This window comes from Arachis stenosperma, chromosome 1 (genome assembly GCF_014773155.1).
Source record: "Arachis stenosperma cultivar V10309 chromosome 1, arast.V10309.gnm1.PFL2, whole genome shotgun sequence".
Classification (NCBI taxonomy): Eukaryota; Viridiplantae; Streptophyta; class Magnoliopsida; order Fabales; family Fabaceae; genus Arachis; species Arachis stenosperma.
This window is the reverse complement of record NC_080377.1, coordinates 42094156-42111449: the sequence shown is the minus strand read 5'-3', so window position 1 is coordinate 42111449 and position 17294 is coordinate 42094156.

Below are 17294 nucleotides of genomic sequence, written 5' to 3'. Positions count from 1 at the left end.
ACAATTTGGACAATAAACAACTAATCTAAAAAACTAAATTGATTAAATTGAAGGAATACTTACCAGTAACAAATAACAGCCCCGGAATCTTAATTCTAGCTCCAGGGAAGAAAAAAAATCCAAGAGAGAACGTTCCGCTAGAGAGAGAATTTTAACAAGGGTAGGAGCCCACGGCCCTAAATAAGGACTCAGATAAATGTTCACGATAGAAAGAGATTGAAATTCTAGAAAAATTTTGTATAAATGGCAAAAATATTGATGTACAACGGGAATAAGGGAAAGCAAAATGCATGTAGAAGTTCAACAAAAAGGTTACAAGTCAATGTATCTAAGTTCTATATATGACTATATCATAGTTATCAAAATTGAACCGATAAATGAACTAGTCATACAACTGGGTTACTAATTGACCGGATCACAATTAAATTTAAATATAAAATTACCAAAAATAAACTTAAAAAGTTAAAATTAAAAATTCAAAAGCATGTCTTCACAAATATATTAATAACAATCAAATATCAACTCTTAAACATAGCTAATAATGCAAAAAAATAAAAAAGTCACTAATACAAAATACTTTTTGAAGTTAAATCTAGTCCAAAGAATGATCTCAAAGTTGGCATCTATATCTTTATCAAACAATTTTAGAGTTTGGCCAATATTGGCTATGTAAGTTTAAAATCGATCAATACTAAGAATTAAATCTATTCTTACGGCAATAAATCCAAATCGTTGATAATTTTTAACAACAAACTCAACTATGATTGTTTTCACCACCAAGGTTGCGAGAATCAAACCGGTCAATGAACCGAAGGAAGGATTGGTTTAGTAGTTCAAAGGTTCAACCAGGATTCAATCGGTTTAATTAAATATAAAATAAAATTATTAAAAATTTAATATATAATTTTAAATATTTAAATTTAATGATTTCTAGGTTGATAAGACTTAAAATTTTACTTAATAAAATATCTATAATTTATCATTAAAAATTTACAAACAAGTTCAAACATCAACATTTATAACTAACAAAAATCAAAATGAACCTAAATGTCAAATTAGAACTAAAAAATCTGCATAAACAACTCAGAATCAGAAAAATTAGCATAAATAACTTAAAATCAGAAAAATTTCCGCATAAACAATGTAGTGAAGTGCTACACGATAATACCATCAAACAACTGACAATCAGAAAATTCAGCACCCAGCAACTCAGTAACTGATAAATTAGAATAAATAAAATTAACAAAAAACCAAAAATAAATTGAGACAGTAGTGGTTACCGGCGGCGAGGGTGGATGGAAGGTGACGGCATGGTGAATACTTCACAGCCGAACAGAGAGAGAGCGTTGAGCTTGGAGCCTTGAGCAGAGAGAACTGCCGAGTGAGCTCGGAGAGAGACGCGACGACGAGGAGAAGAACTCCGAGCACGACGGCGAGAATAGGTGATCAGTGATGGAGAAGGTGGCGGCTAAGGCTTCTGGTGGCGATTGCTCCGCTAGGGTTCAGGGAGTTGCGTAGAGAACCAGGAGGAAGTGTTCTGCTTGTTGGGTTTTGTTTTTTATTTTAATATAAAACAACACGTTTTAATTGGTGGAACAGCGAATCGGGCCTTCAAAAAATCGGGCTGATTCATCATAAACTACCGATTCGGCCGATTTTTTCACCGTTTTTTGCAGGGCGATTTTGGAGGTCAACCGGACCGGCTAGGGGATCGATTCCCTGTTAATCTGGTCAAACCTACCAGTCCAGTTCGGTTTTTGGAATCTTGGGACTTGTCACTTGTCAGAACCGAACTGTTGATCGAATCGGTCAGGCTATTAGTTTACTGGTTCAACTGGTGAATTACGGATTGGCCCGATAAAACCGACCCCACTTAAATAATTATATAAAATTTTAATATTTTCTTCTTTACAACAAATATATTTTGAAGTTTAAATTTTTATACCAAAGTAACTATCATTTTTTATATTTTAACAACTAATTGATTGTCTATATTTTTTTTGGTCACCTAAATAAGCTAAAAAAATAAAGGAACAGTTTAAATAGAGGACAATCCTGTTTAAGACTATTCTTAAACTCTTTCCAAAGAGAAAGAAGCTCCACTTGATTGTTCTATATTTATTATATTGTGATATACTATGTGTAATTATCGAAAAAAATAACAATAATAAATATTATATAATTATAAAAAAATTATGTTATAAATAATAAAAATATTTGTTATTTTTTTGTAAGTGTTTAATAAAACTTATATTTATAATATTAATTATTTATAATTAAAAATATAATTAATTCAAAAATAAGTGACTATTACAAAAATTTCTATACAAAATCTCAGTAATAAAATCTCAACACAACTAAAAACAATAAGCAACTTAGCCGTTTTCAATAAAAAATCTCAAGAAGTAATAACTTTTAAGCCTCAATAACCTAAAAAATCTCAATAAACAAAAATTTTAGCACAATAAACAATAAAATTAGTTTAATAACTATTACAATAAAATGTTCATACTCAATCTTCAATATATGAATTTGATTATATATGAAATAATAAAATACTTTTCATGCTTAATCTCATAAAATAATTTATTTAAGCTTTTTTTATAAAGAAATCACAGAGATTGACTTACTATAAGAAAGAGTGACAAACAGATTAGAGGCTGACGATGGCGATAAAAACCGATCTTGCTGAAAGCGGCAATAGAGATCGTATCGCAAGTTGCAACGGAGACCAAGCTAGAGCCTGGACGCTGCGACAAAGACCAAGTGGCACAATTCTTCTCGGGATTCTTGACGGAGGAAAAATGTCGGTAAAGATTTTCATAAAAATAATGCGTTGCAAGTATAGTTCTAAATCGACAATTAAACCTCAATCATTATTTAAATTGTTTGTCACTTAAGCAAACCCAATAAAATTAACCGAAGTATTAAACCTCGGGTCGTCTCTTAAGGAATTACAGGGAAGTGTACTTATAATTGGTTATGGAAAGGTATTTTTGGGGGTTTTTGTGATAAGAGACAAGTAATGTAAATAATAAGGAAATAAAATAACAACTAAGAAAAAGTCCTAACAAGGATTGAGAATTGGAATTCCTATCCTCATTATCATCATTAATTGTGATGGTAATTGCCTTTTGCTCTCACTTAGTTAACCTCTAACAATGAAGGAAAGTCAAGTGAGCCAAATCGACTTAAGTTCACAATTCTTAATCAAAGACTAGATTTAGTGAAGCCTAAGCCAACTAGCAATTCTCAATCACCAATCAACAAAAGAGTTTTGATAACTCAAGAGTCTCTAATTAATCAATCCAAGTTAAGAACATAAAAATCTAATTTAAAACCCAACCAACCATTTTATCAAATACTTGGAAGGTATAAAATAAATACAGAGAAAACCAATAAGACATAGCAAATTCTAAAACTAACCAAAGCAAGGAAATAACAATAACAAGGCAATTGAACAATAAGAATGTGAAACATAAATTGTATTAATGAAAGTTGAGAGTAACACATGAGTTCATAAACTAAATTAACAAAATAAAGAAATCAACAAGGGAAATAAATAACTAAAGTGCCAGAACAAATGAAAGTAGAAGAAAACTAAAGTAAAGCAAGGTAGAATTCTAAAATTAAGAAGAAATAAGACTAAGAACCCTAAAACCTAGAGAGAGGAGAGAGTCTCTCTCTAGATTACTTCATCTAAAACCTAATGTGCGAATGAATGAATGTGTTTATGATTGATTCCCCCTTTCCAACTGCATTCTGCAGCCTCTAATCAGTATTTTTGGGCCTGAAACTGGGTCCAAAGCAGCCTAGAAATCGACCCCAGCATTTTCTGTAAATTGCAGCACGTGACGCTCATCATGCGTATGCTTTAGCCACGCGTACGCGTCGCTGAAAGAAATCCTAGTCACGCGTGCGCGTCATCCACGCGTACGCGTCGTATATCTGCTGCAACAGTCATGCGTTCGCGTCCTCCATGCATGCGGGTCGTGATCAGCTTCTCAAAACTTCAATTTCTTGTGTTCCTTCCACTTTTGCATGCTTCCTTTCCGTCCTCTAAGCCATTTCTGCCCTATAAACTCTGAAAACACTCAGCAAACATATAACGGCATTGAATGGTAATAAGAGAGGATTAAAATTAGCAAATTTAAGGCCAAAGAAGCATGTTTTCAATCATAGTACAAAATTAGGAAGGAAAATGTAAAACATGCGAATTATATGAATAAGTATGAGAATAGTGGATAAAATCCACTAAATTAAGCACAAGATAAACCCTAAAAATGGGGTTTATCAATTCAACCTCTACTTCTCCTTGTGATGAAGACAACGACGATTCTGTCTCTGACGCGATGATTTTGCCTCTAACGATTCTCCTCAAGTGCGCGACGACGTTCTCCTCGAGCAAGTTGGGTAAGGCACACGAGGACGACGGTCTTACTAATATTACTATTCATTTCTTGCTTCATGACCTTGACTTTGAATTCATTCTTTTGTTTTCCCTTTTAAGAGCATTACATCTATATGATCTGTCATGAATTCAAAACTAAGGTCCTTAATCCTAGCTCATTATTTCAATTTTAGTTTGAGCTTCACAGTAATTGGTACACGAAATTGTGATCTCAATGGCGCCAACAACTTGGTACGCACAATTGTAATATCACTCTTTTTCACAACTTCGCACAACTAACCAGCAAGTGCACTGGGTCTTCCAAGTAATAAACCTTACGTGAGTAAGGGTCGATCCCACGGATATTGTTGGTATGAAGCAAGCTATGGTCATCTTGTAAATCTCAGTTAGGCAGATTATAATGGTTATAAATGGTTTTCGATAATAATAATAAATAAAGCATAAAATAAAGATAGAGATACTTATGTAAATCATTGGTGGGAATTTCAGATAAGTGTATGGAGATGCTGTGTTCCTTCTGAATCTCTGCTTTCCTACTGCTTTCATCCAATCCTTCTTACTCCTTTCAATGGCAAGCTGTATGTAGGGCATCACCGTTGTCAATGGCTACTTCCCATCCTCTCAGTGAAAATGGTCCAATGCTCTTGTCACAGCACGGCTAATCATCTGTCGGTTCTCGATCATGTCGGAATAGAATCCATTGATTCTTTTGCGTCTATCACCACGCCCAACAATCGCGAGTTTAAAGCTCGTCACAGTCATTGAATCTCTGAATCCTACTCGGAATACCACAGACAAGGTTTAGACTTTCCAGATTCTCAAGAGTGACTGCCGATAATTCTATCTTATACCACGAAGATTCTGATTAAGGAATCCAAGAGATATTCATTCGTTCTGAGGTAGAACGAAAGTGGTTGTCAATCACGTGTTCATAGGTGAGAATGATGATGAGTGTCACGGATAATCACATTCATCATGTTGAAGTGCAACGAATATCTTAGAACAAGAATAAGCTGAATTGAATAGAAAATAGTAGTACTTTGCATTAAAACTCGAGGTACAACAGAGCTCCACACCCTTAATCTAGTGTAGGGGCGTGCGTGTTCTTGCATTACAGGCAAGTTGAACGCCAACCTTATATTTTCCGAACTGAAATCTAAGTATTTCTCTCGAACCATTGTAAGATAATTCTTGGGATTCGGGTTCATACTTTGATCATGGTTCCTAGTGATCCATGCATTAGCATAGAACTCTTGAACCATTAAGATTCCGACTTGTTGAATGGGGTTGGTCAGAACTTCCCAACCTCTTCTTTGGATCTCATGTCGGATCTCCAGATACTCATTTTTCTTGTGCATGAAAGGGACCTCAGGGATCACCTTCTTCTTGGCCACAACTTCATAGAAGTGGTCTTGATGGATCTTTGAGATGAATCTCTCCATCTCCCATGACTCGGAGGTGGAAGCTTTTGTCTTTTCTTTTCTCTTTCTAGAGGTTTCTCCGGCCTTAGGTTCCATCAATGGTTATGGAAAAACAAAAAAGCTATGCTTTTACCATACCAAACTTAGAATGTTACTCGCCCTCGAGCAAAGAAAAGAAAAGAATAGAAGAAGAAGAAGAAGATATGGAGGAGAGGGAGAGATGTGTGGATTTCGGCCAAGGGGGAGAAGAGAGGGTTGTATTGTGTAAAAATGAAGAAGGATAGAGGGGTTTATATAGTGGAGGGAGAGGGTAGTAGGTTCGGTCATTAGGGAGGGTTTGGGTGGGAAAGGGATTTTGAATTTGAAGGTAGGTGGGGTTTATGGGGAAGAGAGGATGGATGTGAGTGGTGAAGAGGTGATGGGGAAGAGAGATTGAGGTGATTAGTGAAGGGTTTTTGGGAAAGAGTGTTATTGGATTGGGTGAAGAAGAGAGAGGGTGAGTTGAGGTAGGTGGAGATCCTGTGGGGTCCACAGATTCTGAGGTGATCCTGTGGGGTCCACAGATTCTGAGGTGTCAAGGATTTATCATCCCTGCACCAATTAGGTGTGTAAAACGTCCTCTGCATGCAATCCTGGCGTTTAACGCCAGATTGATGCTTGTTTCTGGCATTAAACGCCATCTCTATGCTTGTTTTGGGCGTTCAACGCCAGTCTGCAACATGTTTCTGGCGTTGAACGCTAGTTCCATGCTTGTTTCTGGCGTTTAACGCCAGCTCTCCTCAGGGTGTAATCCTGGCATTTAAACGCCAGACTGATGCTTGTTTCTGGCATTCAACGCCAGATTCATGCTCTGTTCTGGCGTTGAACGCCAGCCAGATGCTCCTTACTGGCGTTTAAACGCCAGTAAGCTCTTCCTCCAGGGTGTGCTGTTTCCTCTGCTGCTTTTGATTCTGTTTTTAATTTTACTATTTGTTTTGTGACTCCACATGATCATGAACCTAATAAATCTTAAAAGAACAATAAAAATATAGATAGATAAAAATTGGGTTGCCTCCCAATAAGCACTTCTTTAATGTCAATAGCTTGACAGTGAGCTATCATGGAGCTTCACTTATGTTCAGAGCATTGTTGGGACCTCCCAACACCAAACTTAGAGTTTGAATGTGGGGGTTCAACACCAAACTTAGAGTTTGGTTGTGGCCTCCCAACACCAAACTTAGAGTTTGACTGTGGGGGCTTTGTTTGACTTTGTATTGAGAGAAGCTTATCGTGCCTCTTTTTCATGTTTACAGAGGATACCCTTGGGCCTTAAACACAAGGTAGTCCCCATTCAATTGAAGGACTAGTTCACTTTTGTCAACATAAATTACAGCTCCTGCTGTGGCTAGGAAGGGTCTTCCAAGGATGATGCATTCATCCTCATCCTTCCTAGTGTCTAAGATTATGAAATCAGCAGGGATGTAAAGGCCTTTAACCTTCACTAACACGTCCTCTACCATTCCATAAGCTTGTCTTATTGACTTGTCTGCCATCTCTAATGAGAAAGTGGCAGTTTGTACCTCAAAGATTTCCAGTTTCTCCATTACAGAGAGTGGCATAAGATTTATACCTGACCCCAGGTCACACAGAGCCTTCTCAAAGGTCATGGTGCTCATGGTACATGGTATTAAGAATTTACCAGGATCTTGTTTCTTTTGAGGTAAAGTTTGCTGAACCCATCTATCTAGTTCACTAATGAGCAAGGGAGGTGCATCTTCCCAAGTCTCATTACCAAACAACTTGGCATTCAGCTTCATGATAGCTCCTAGATATTGAGCAACTTGTTCTCCAGTTACATCTTCATCCTCTTCAGAGGAAGAATAGTTTTCAGAGCTCATGAATGGCAGAAGGAGGTTTAATGGAATCTCTATGGTCTCTATGTGAGCCTCAGATTCCTCTAGATCCTTAATAGGGAACTCCTTCTTGTCTGGGAGACGTCCTATGAGGTCTTCCTCATTGGGGTTCACGTCCTCTCCTTCCTCTCTAGGTTCGGCCATTTTGATTATGTCAATGGCCTTGCAGTCTCTTTTCGGATTCTCTTCAGTATTGCTTGGGAGAGTACTAGAAGGGGTTTCAGTGATTTTCTTACTCAGCTAGCCCACTTGTGCCTCCAAATTTCTGATGGATGACCTTGTTTCACTCATGAAACTTAAAGTGGCCTTAGACAAATCAGAGACTATGTTTGCTAAGTGATGAGCGGATAATTTATACGCTTTTTGGCATTGTTTTTAGTATGTTTTTAGTATCTTTTAGTTAGTTTTTATTATATTTTTATTAGTTTTTAGTTAAAATTCACTTTTCTGGACTTTACTATGAGTTTGTGTGTTTTCTGTGATTTCAGGTATTTTCTGGCTGAAATTGAAGGTTCTGAGCAAAAATCTGATCCAGAGACTGAAAAGGACTGCAGATGCTGTTGGATTCTGACCTCCCTGCACTCGAAGTGGATTTTCTGGAGCTACAGAAGCCCAATTGGCGCGCTCTCAACGGCATTGGAAAGTAGACATCCTGGGCTTTCCAGCAATATATGATAGTCCATACTTTGCCCAAGATTTGATGGCCCAAACCGGCGTAGCAAATCAGCATCAGAAATTCCAGCGTTAAACGCCGGAACTGGCATAAAACTTGGAGTTAAACGCCCAAACTGGCATGAAAGCTGGCGTTTAACTCCAGAAAAGGTCTCTACACGAAATTACTTCATTGCTCAGCCCAAGCACACACCAAGTGGGCCCGGAAGTGGATTTTTCTGTCATTTACTCATTTCTGTAAACCTTAGGATACTAGTTTACTATTTATAGGACCTTTTGACATTGTATCCGGACCTTATGACCTCATGACATTTTTTACACGTTTCTTGTGTACCTTCCACGGCATGAGTCTCTAAACCCCATGGTTGGGGGTGAGGAGCTCTGCTGTGTCTTGATGGATTAATGCAATTACTACTATTTCTTATTCAATCATGCTTGCTTCCATTCTAAGATATCACTTGCTCTTAATCCGGATGAATGTGATGATCCGTGACACTCATCATCATTCTCAACTATGAACGTGTGCTTGACAACCACCTCCGTTCTATTTTAGACTAAGTAGATATCTCTTGGGTTCTTTAATCGGAATCTTCGTGGTATAAGCTAGAACTGATGGCGGCATTCAAGAGAGTCCGGAAGGTCTAAACCTTGTCTGTGGTATTCTGAGTAAGACTCAATGATTGAATGACTGTGACGTGCTTCAAACTCCTGAAGGCGGGGCGTTAGTGACAGACGCAAAAGAATCACTGGATTCTATTCCGGCCTGAACGAGAACCGACAGATGATTAGCCATGCTGTGACAGAGCATCGGGACGTATTTTCACTGAGAGGATGGGATGTAGCCACTGACAATGGTGAAACCCTACATACAGCTTGTCATGGAAGGAGCCTTGCGTGTTTGATGAAGACGACAGTAGGAAAGCAGAGATTCGGAAGATGGAGCATCTCCAAAGCCTCAGCCTATTCTCCATTACTGCAAAACAAGTACCTTTTTCATGTTCTTTTGCTTTTTTTTTACAATCAATCCTGATAATTTCTGATATCCTGACTAAGATTTACAAGGTAACCATAGCTTGCTTCAAGCCGACAATCTCCGTGGGATCGACCCTTGCTCACGCAAGGTATTACTTGGACGACCCAGTGCACTTGCTGGTTAGTTGTGCGGGATTGCAAAAGTGTTATTGTAATTTCGTGCACAAAGTTTTTGGCGCCGTTGCCGGGGATTGTTCGAGTTTGGACAACTGACGGCTTATCTTGTTGCTTAGATTAGGACTGTTTTATTTTTGTTGGTTTAGAGTCTTTTAGTTGAGTCTAGTTTCATATTTTAAGTTTGGTGTCCATTGCATGCTTTTGTTTTTCTTCTAGTTTTTCGAAAGTGCATGTTCTTAGTCCCTTTTTGATTCATAAAAATTCTAAGTTTGGTGTCCTCTTTGTGTTTTACCTTTAAAATTTTCGAAAATTAGTGTTTGATTTTCTAAAAATTTTAAGTTTGGTGTCTTTTTGTTGTTTTTCTCTTTCCTCTTTTTAAAAAATCAAATTTTTTTCATAAAAACTTTTCAATCATATCTTTTTAATTGCTGTTTTCAAAATCTTTTTTATTAACTGATTGATTTAGTTCTCAATTTGCTTTGATCTTGTTTTCTTTTTGATTTTCGAATTTTTTTTATAATTTCCTTTTGTTTTATTTTAATTTTTCGTTTAAATTCAAAAAAAAAAAAAAACAAAATTTATCTCTTTGCAATTATTATCATTTCCCTTTTGTCCATTATGGACTTAAGTGGGATTAATCAGTCCAAAAGGACTCTGGGGTCATATGCTAACCCCATTACAGCTGCATATGGGAGTAGCATCTGTATACCTCCCATCAAAGCAAGCAGCTTTGAGCTAAACCCTCAACTCATTATCATAGTGCAGCAAAATTGCCAGTATTCCGGTCTTCCACAGGAAGAACCTACTGAGTTTCTGGCACAGTTCTTACAAATTGCTGACACAGTACATGATAAAGAGGTAGATCAGGATGTCTACAGACTATTACTGTTTCCATTTGCTGTAAAAGATCAAGCTAAAAGGTGGTTGAATAACCAACCTACAGCAAGCATAAAGACATGGAAACAGTTATCAGACAAATTCCTGAATCATTTCTACCCTCCAAAGAGGATGACACAGCTAAGGCTGGACATCCAAGGCTTTAAACAAGAGGATAATGAATCCCTTTATAATGCCTGGGAGAGGTATAGAGGTATGCTTAGAAAATGCCCCTCTGAAATGTTTTCAGAGTGGGTACAGTTAGACATCTTCTACTATGGGCTCACAGAAAAAGCTCAGATGTCTTTAGACCACTCAGCTGGTGGATCTATACACATGAGGAAGACAATTGAAGAAGCTCAAGAGCTTATAGACACTGTTGCTAGAAACCAATACTTATATTCTAGCAATGAGTTCGTTCCAAAAGAGGAGGTCATGGCATTAGTCACTGATCCTAATCCTCAAGAACAGATGAATGAGCTTAATCAACAATTGCTCCTGATGACAGAACAGTTAGCAGAATTTAAAGAAATGCTCCATGATACTAAAGTTGCTAACAAGAACATAGAACTGCAGTTGAATCAAGCAAAACAGCAAATATCTAAACAGATAACAGAAGGATGTCAAGCAGTTCAACTAAGGAGTGGGAAAACACTGAACACCACTTCTCAAAGGAGCAAGAAGCCAAACAAAGAACAATTGACAGAGGATAACCAAACCACTGTTCAAAATCTCTCTGAGGACAATAAGAGCCCAGAGAGGAATATTATTGGCGTTCAAACGCCAGAAAGGGAAGGAAAGTTGGCGTTAAACGCCCATTCCTTGCCCAGTTCTGGCGTTCAAACGCCAGAAAAGGGGGAGAAGTTGGCGTTTAACGCCCAATCTTCACCCATTCCTGGCGTTCAAACGCCCAAGGAGGATCAGGCACCTGAGAGTGCTGATAATTATCCCTCTAACAAGGCTTCTTCAACCACTTCTGTAAGGAATAAACCTGCAGCATCTAAGGTTGAGGAATATCAAGCCAAGATGCCTTATCCTCAGAAACTCCGCAAAGCGGAACAGGATAAGCAATTTGCCCGCTTTGCAGACTATCTAAGGACTCTTGAAATAAAGATTCCGTTTGCAGAGGCACTTGAGCAAATACCTTCTTATGCTAAGTTCATGAAAGAGGTCTTAAGTCATAAGAAGGATTGGAGAGAAACTGAAAAAGTGTTTCTCACTAAAGAATGCAGTGCAGTCATACTAAAAAGCTTACCAGAAAAGCTTCAAGATCCTGGAAGCTTTATAATACCATGCACATTAGAAGGCGCTTGCACCAAGACAGCCCTATGTGATCTTGGAGCAAGCATCAATCTAATACCTGCATCCACTATCAGAAAGCTTGGGTTGGCTGGAGAAGTCAAACCAACCAGGATATGCCTCCAACTTGCTGATGGCTCCATTAAACACCCATCAGGCATAATAGAGGACATGATTGTCAAGGTTGGGCCATTTGCCTTTCCCACTGACTTTGTGGTGCTGGAAATGGAGGAGAACAAAAGTGCAACTCTCATTCTAGGAAGACCATTCCTAGCAACTGGACGAACTCTCATTGATGTACAAAAAGGGGAAGTAACCCTGAGAGTCAATGAGGATGAGTTCAAGTTGAATGCTGTGAAAGCAATGCAGCATCCAGACACACCAGATGACTGCATGAGCGCTGACATTATTGACTCTCTGGTAGAAGAGATCAATATGACTGAAAGCCTAGAATCAGAGCTTGAGGACATCTTCAAAGATGCTCAACCTGATCAAGAAGAACTAGAGGAAGTAAAGGAATTTTCGAAAATTCCTCAGGAGGAGGATAAACCTCCCAAACCTGAACTCAAACCTCTACCACCATCTCTGAAATATGCATTTCTAGGAGAGGGTGACACTTTTCCAGTGATTATAAGCTCTGCTTTAGATCCACAGGAAGAGGAAGCACTGATTCAAGTGCTAAGGACGCACAAGACAGCTCTTGGGTGGTCCATAAGTGATCTTAAGGGCATTAGCCCAGCTAGATGCATGCACAAGATCCTATTGGAGGATAATGTCAAACCAGTGGTCCAACCACAGAGGCGGCTAAATCCAGCCATGAAGGAGTGGTGCAGAAAGAGGTCACTAAATTACTAGAGGCTGGGATTATTTATCCTATTTCTGATAGCCCCTGGGTGAGCCCTGTCCAAGTTGTTCCCAAAAAGGGAGGCATGACAGTGGTTCATAATGAAAAAAATGAACTGGTTCCTACAAGGACAGTCACAGGGTGGCGTATGTGTATTGACTACAGAAGGCTCAATACAGCCACCAGAAAGGATCATTTTCCTTTACCATTCATAGACCAAATGCTAGAAAGACTAGCTGGTCATGACTATTACTGCTTTTTGGATGGCTATTCAGGCTACAACCAAATTGCAGTAGATCCCCAGGACCAAGAGAAAACAGCATTTACCTGCCCTTCTGGCGTGTTTGCCTATAGGAGAATGCCTTTTGGTCTGTGCAATGCACCTGCAACCTTTCAGAGGTGCATGCTCTCTATCTTCTCAGACATGGTAGAGAAATTTCTGGAAGTCTTCATGGATGACTTTTCAGTATATGGAGACTCATTCAGCTCCTGTCTTAACCACCTATCACTTGTCCTGAAAAGATGCCAAGAGACTAACCTGGTTTTAAATTGGGAGAAATGTCACTTTATGGTGACTGAAGGAATTGTCCTTGGGCACAAAATTTCAAGCAGGGGAATAGAGGTGGATAAGGCAAAGGTAGAGGTAATTGAAAAATTACCACCACCTGCCAATGTTAAGGCAATCAGAAGCTTTCTTGGGCATGCAGGATTCTACAGAAGATTTATAAAGGATTTTTCAAAAATTGCCAAACCTCTAAGTAATCTGCTAGCTGCTGACACTCCATTTATCTTTGATAATGAGTGTCTGCAGGCATTTGAGACCCTGAAAGCTAAGCTGGTCACAGCACCAGTTATCTCTGCACCAGATTGGACATTGCCATTTGAATTAATGTGTGATGCCAGTGATCATGCCATTGGTGCAGTGTTGGGACAGAGGCATAACAAGCTTTTGCATGTCATTTATTATGCCAGCCGTGTTCTAAATGACGCATAAAAGAACTACACAACCACAGAGAAAGAGTTACTTGCAGTGGTTTATGCCATTGACAAGTTTAGATCCTACCTAGTGGGATCAAAGGTGATTGTGTACACTGACCATGCTGCTCTTAAATACTTACTCACAAAGCAGGATTCAAAACCCAGGCTTATCAGATGGGTGTTGCTTCTGCAAGAGTTTGATATAGAAATAAGAGACAGAAAAGGGACAGAAAACCAAGTGGCTGATCATCTGTCCCGAATAGAACCAGTAGCTGGGGCGTCCCTCCCTTCTACTGAGATCTCTGAGACTTTCCCAGATGAGCAACTCTTTGCCATTCAGGAAGCTCCATGGTTTGCAGATATTGCAAATTATAAAGCTGTGAGGTTCATACCAAGGAGTACAGCAATGTGCAAAGAAAGAAATTAATTTCAGATGCAAAGTACTACCTCTGGGATGAACCATATCTCTTTAAGAGATGTGCTGACGGAGTGATCCGCAGATGTGTACCCAGAGAAGAAGCACAAAAGATCTTATGGCATTGCCATGGATCACATTATGGAGGACATTTTGGAAGTGAGCGAACAGCCACTAAAGTCCTCCAGTGTGGCTTCTACTGGCCTACTCTCTATAAAGATTCCCGAGAGTTTGTGCGTAACTGTGACAGTTGCCAAAGAGCTGGTAACCTGCCTCACGGATATGCCATGCCTCAACAAGGGATATTAGAGATAGAATTGTTTGATGTATGGGGAATTGACTTCATGGGGCCATTCCCACCATCATACTCAAACACTTACATTCTGGTGGCAGTGGACTATGTATCTAAGTGGGTAGAAGCAATTGCTACACCCACTAATGATACCAAGACCGTGCTGAAATTCCTCCAGAAACACATCTTCAGCAGGTTTGGTGTTCCCAGAGTACTAATCAGTGATGGAGGCACTCATTTCTGCAATAAACTGCTACATTCTGCTATGGTTAGACATGGAATTAGCCATAAAGTGGCAACTCCGTATCATCCACAGACAAATGGGCAAGCAGAAGTCTCTAACAGAGAACTAAAAAGAATCCTAGAACGAACTGTGATAGCCCGAAGAAAGGATTGGGCAAAGAGCTTGGATGATGCTCTGTGGGCATACAGAACAGCGTTCAAGACTCCTATAGGCACCTCTCCATACCAACTGGTGTATGGGAAGGCCTGTCATTTGCCTGTAGAACTGGAACATAAAGCCTACTGGGCAACCAGATTCCTAAACATGGATGCTCAGTTAGCTGGTGAAAAAAGATTGCTTCAGCTAAATGAGCTAGAGGAGTTCAGACTCAATGCCTTTGAAAATGCTAAAATTTATAAGGAAAAGGCAAAGAAGTGGCATGACAAGAGATTGTCAACCAGAGTCTTTGCGCCAGGACAAAAAGTTCTGCTCTTCAACTCCAGGCTCAAATTGTTTCCAGGAAAACTCAAATCCCGGTGGAGGGGTCCGTATGTGATTACAAGAGTGTCACCATATGGATATGTTGAGCTTCAGGATATTGATTCAGACAGAAAGTTCATTGTTAATGGACAGAGAATCAAGCATTATCTTGAAAGCAATTTTGAGCAGGAATGCTCAAGATTGAGACTTGAGTGATTCTTAGCAGAAGTCCAGCTAAAGACAGTAAAGAAGCGCTTGCTGGGAGGCAACCCAGTCATTAGGAGGGTATATGATTAGTTCTTACAAAGGCAAGTATCAAAAATGAAGGAATTCACAGAATTACAGAAGGATTCAGCTCAAAAAGCAGAGAAAATGAGCTTACTGGCGAAAAAACGCCAGTAAGGGGCATTTTGGGCGTTAAACGCCAGAATGGGTACCATCCTGGGCGTTTAACGCCAGGAATGGTGCCATTTTGGGCGTTAAACGCCAGAATGGGCACCATTCTGGGCGTTTAACGCCAGGTGTGCAGCATCCTGGGCGTTCTGAAAAAACGCCCAGTGACAAAGGATTTCTGGCGTTTAACGCCAGCCAGGGCACCTGGCTGGGCGTTAAACGCCCAAAAGGGGTAGCAAATGGGCGTTAAACGCCAGAATGGGTGCCATTCTGGGCGTTTAACGCCAGAAAGGTGGGGGGACCACATTTTTGTTTTCAACTCAAATTTTTTTCAAACTTTCCTCTTTTTAACCATACTCTTCTTCATAAATGCACTTCAACCTTTCATCATTCACTTTCAAATCTTCACAAATCAAAACCATTTTTCAAATCTATTTCAAATTAATCCCAAATCTTCTTCAAAAACTCACCCTTTTCTCAATTTCTTTCCATATCTTCTCAAATCTTCTTTCTAATTTCTATTTTTTTTCGAAATCTCTTCTCCCCACCCATATAAATTCACGTTTGGAACCCCCTTTGCCCACACCATTCGAATTTCCTCTTCCTCTCTCTCTCTCTCTTCTTTCTTTTCTTTTGCTTGAGGACAAGCAAACCTCTAAGTTGGGTGTGCTTTTCCGTGATCACTAAGCCAAGATTCATCAATATCATGGCTCCTAAGGGAAAACAAACCAATTTAAGAGGCAAGAAAGAGAATAATCCAAAGAATCTTTGGAATCAAGAGAAGTTCTTAACCAAAGAACATGAAGACCATTATCACAAAATAATGGGTCTGAGGTCAGTGATCCCGGAAGTGAAATTTGATCTGAAAGAAGATGAATATCCGGGGATCCAAGAGCAAATTCGAAATAGAGGATGGGAAGTTCTGACCAATCCTGAGACAAAGGTTGGAAGGAACATGGTTCAGGAATTCTACTCAAATCTGTGGCTAACAGATAAGCAGAGAATGACTGGAACCGCTTACCATACCTACAGAACCATGGTCAGAGGGAAAGTTATGTACTTCCATCTGGACAAAATAAGAGAAATCTTCAAGTTGCCTCAACTGCAAGATGATCCTGACTCCTTCAATAGGAGGATGGTGAGAGCAGATAAAGGGTTGGATCAAGTTCTAGAGGACATATGCCTCCCTGGAACTAAGTGGATAACCAATTCAAAGGGTGTCCCAAATCAACTCAAGAGGGGTGACCTCAAACCAATTGCAAGAGGTTGGCTAGACTTTATTGGGCGTTCCATATTGCCCACTAGCAACCGTTCTGAGGTTACCATCAAGAGAGCAGTGATGATTCATTGCATTATGCTTGGAAAAGTAGTGGAGGTTCATCATGTGATTGCCTGTGAGATCTACACAATTGCAAATAAAAATTCCACTGAAGCCAAACTGGCTTACCCAAGCTTGATCTCCTTGCTCTGTAAAGAGGCTGGGGTGAAGATGGGAGTAGATGAATTCATACCCATTGAACATCCAATCACCAAGAAGTCAATGGAAGGACAAGTGCAAGAAAACTCTATCAAAAGGAGGGCGCAGGAGTTCCTCCCTGAATTTCCTGAAATTGGCTACTGGGCCAGCCTAGAAGCATCTATCACCAAGTTGCAAGAAACTATGGAGCAACTTAAGGAAGAACAGCAGAATCAGAACTGCATGCTCTGCAAATTGCTGAAGGAGCAAGAGAAGCAGGGGCGTGAAATCCAAGAATTGAAACGCCAAAAGCTCTCCTCTCAAGCTGAGGGAGCATCCACTTCTCAAAATCAAGGTTGTTGAGTCCCAACTCTGTGAAAACCTCTATCATTAGGAGCCTATTTTTGCGTTTTTCTTTATTTTCTAGTTTCATCTTATATTTATTTTCTGAGTCTTGTTCTTAATTCATAATTAATAAAATTTAAAGTTCATG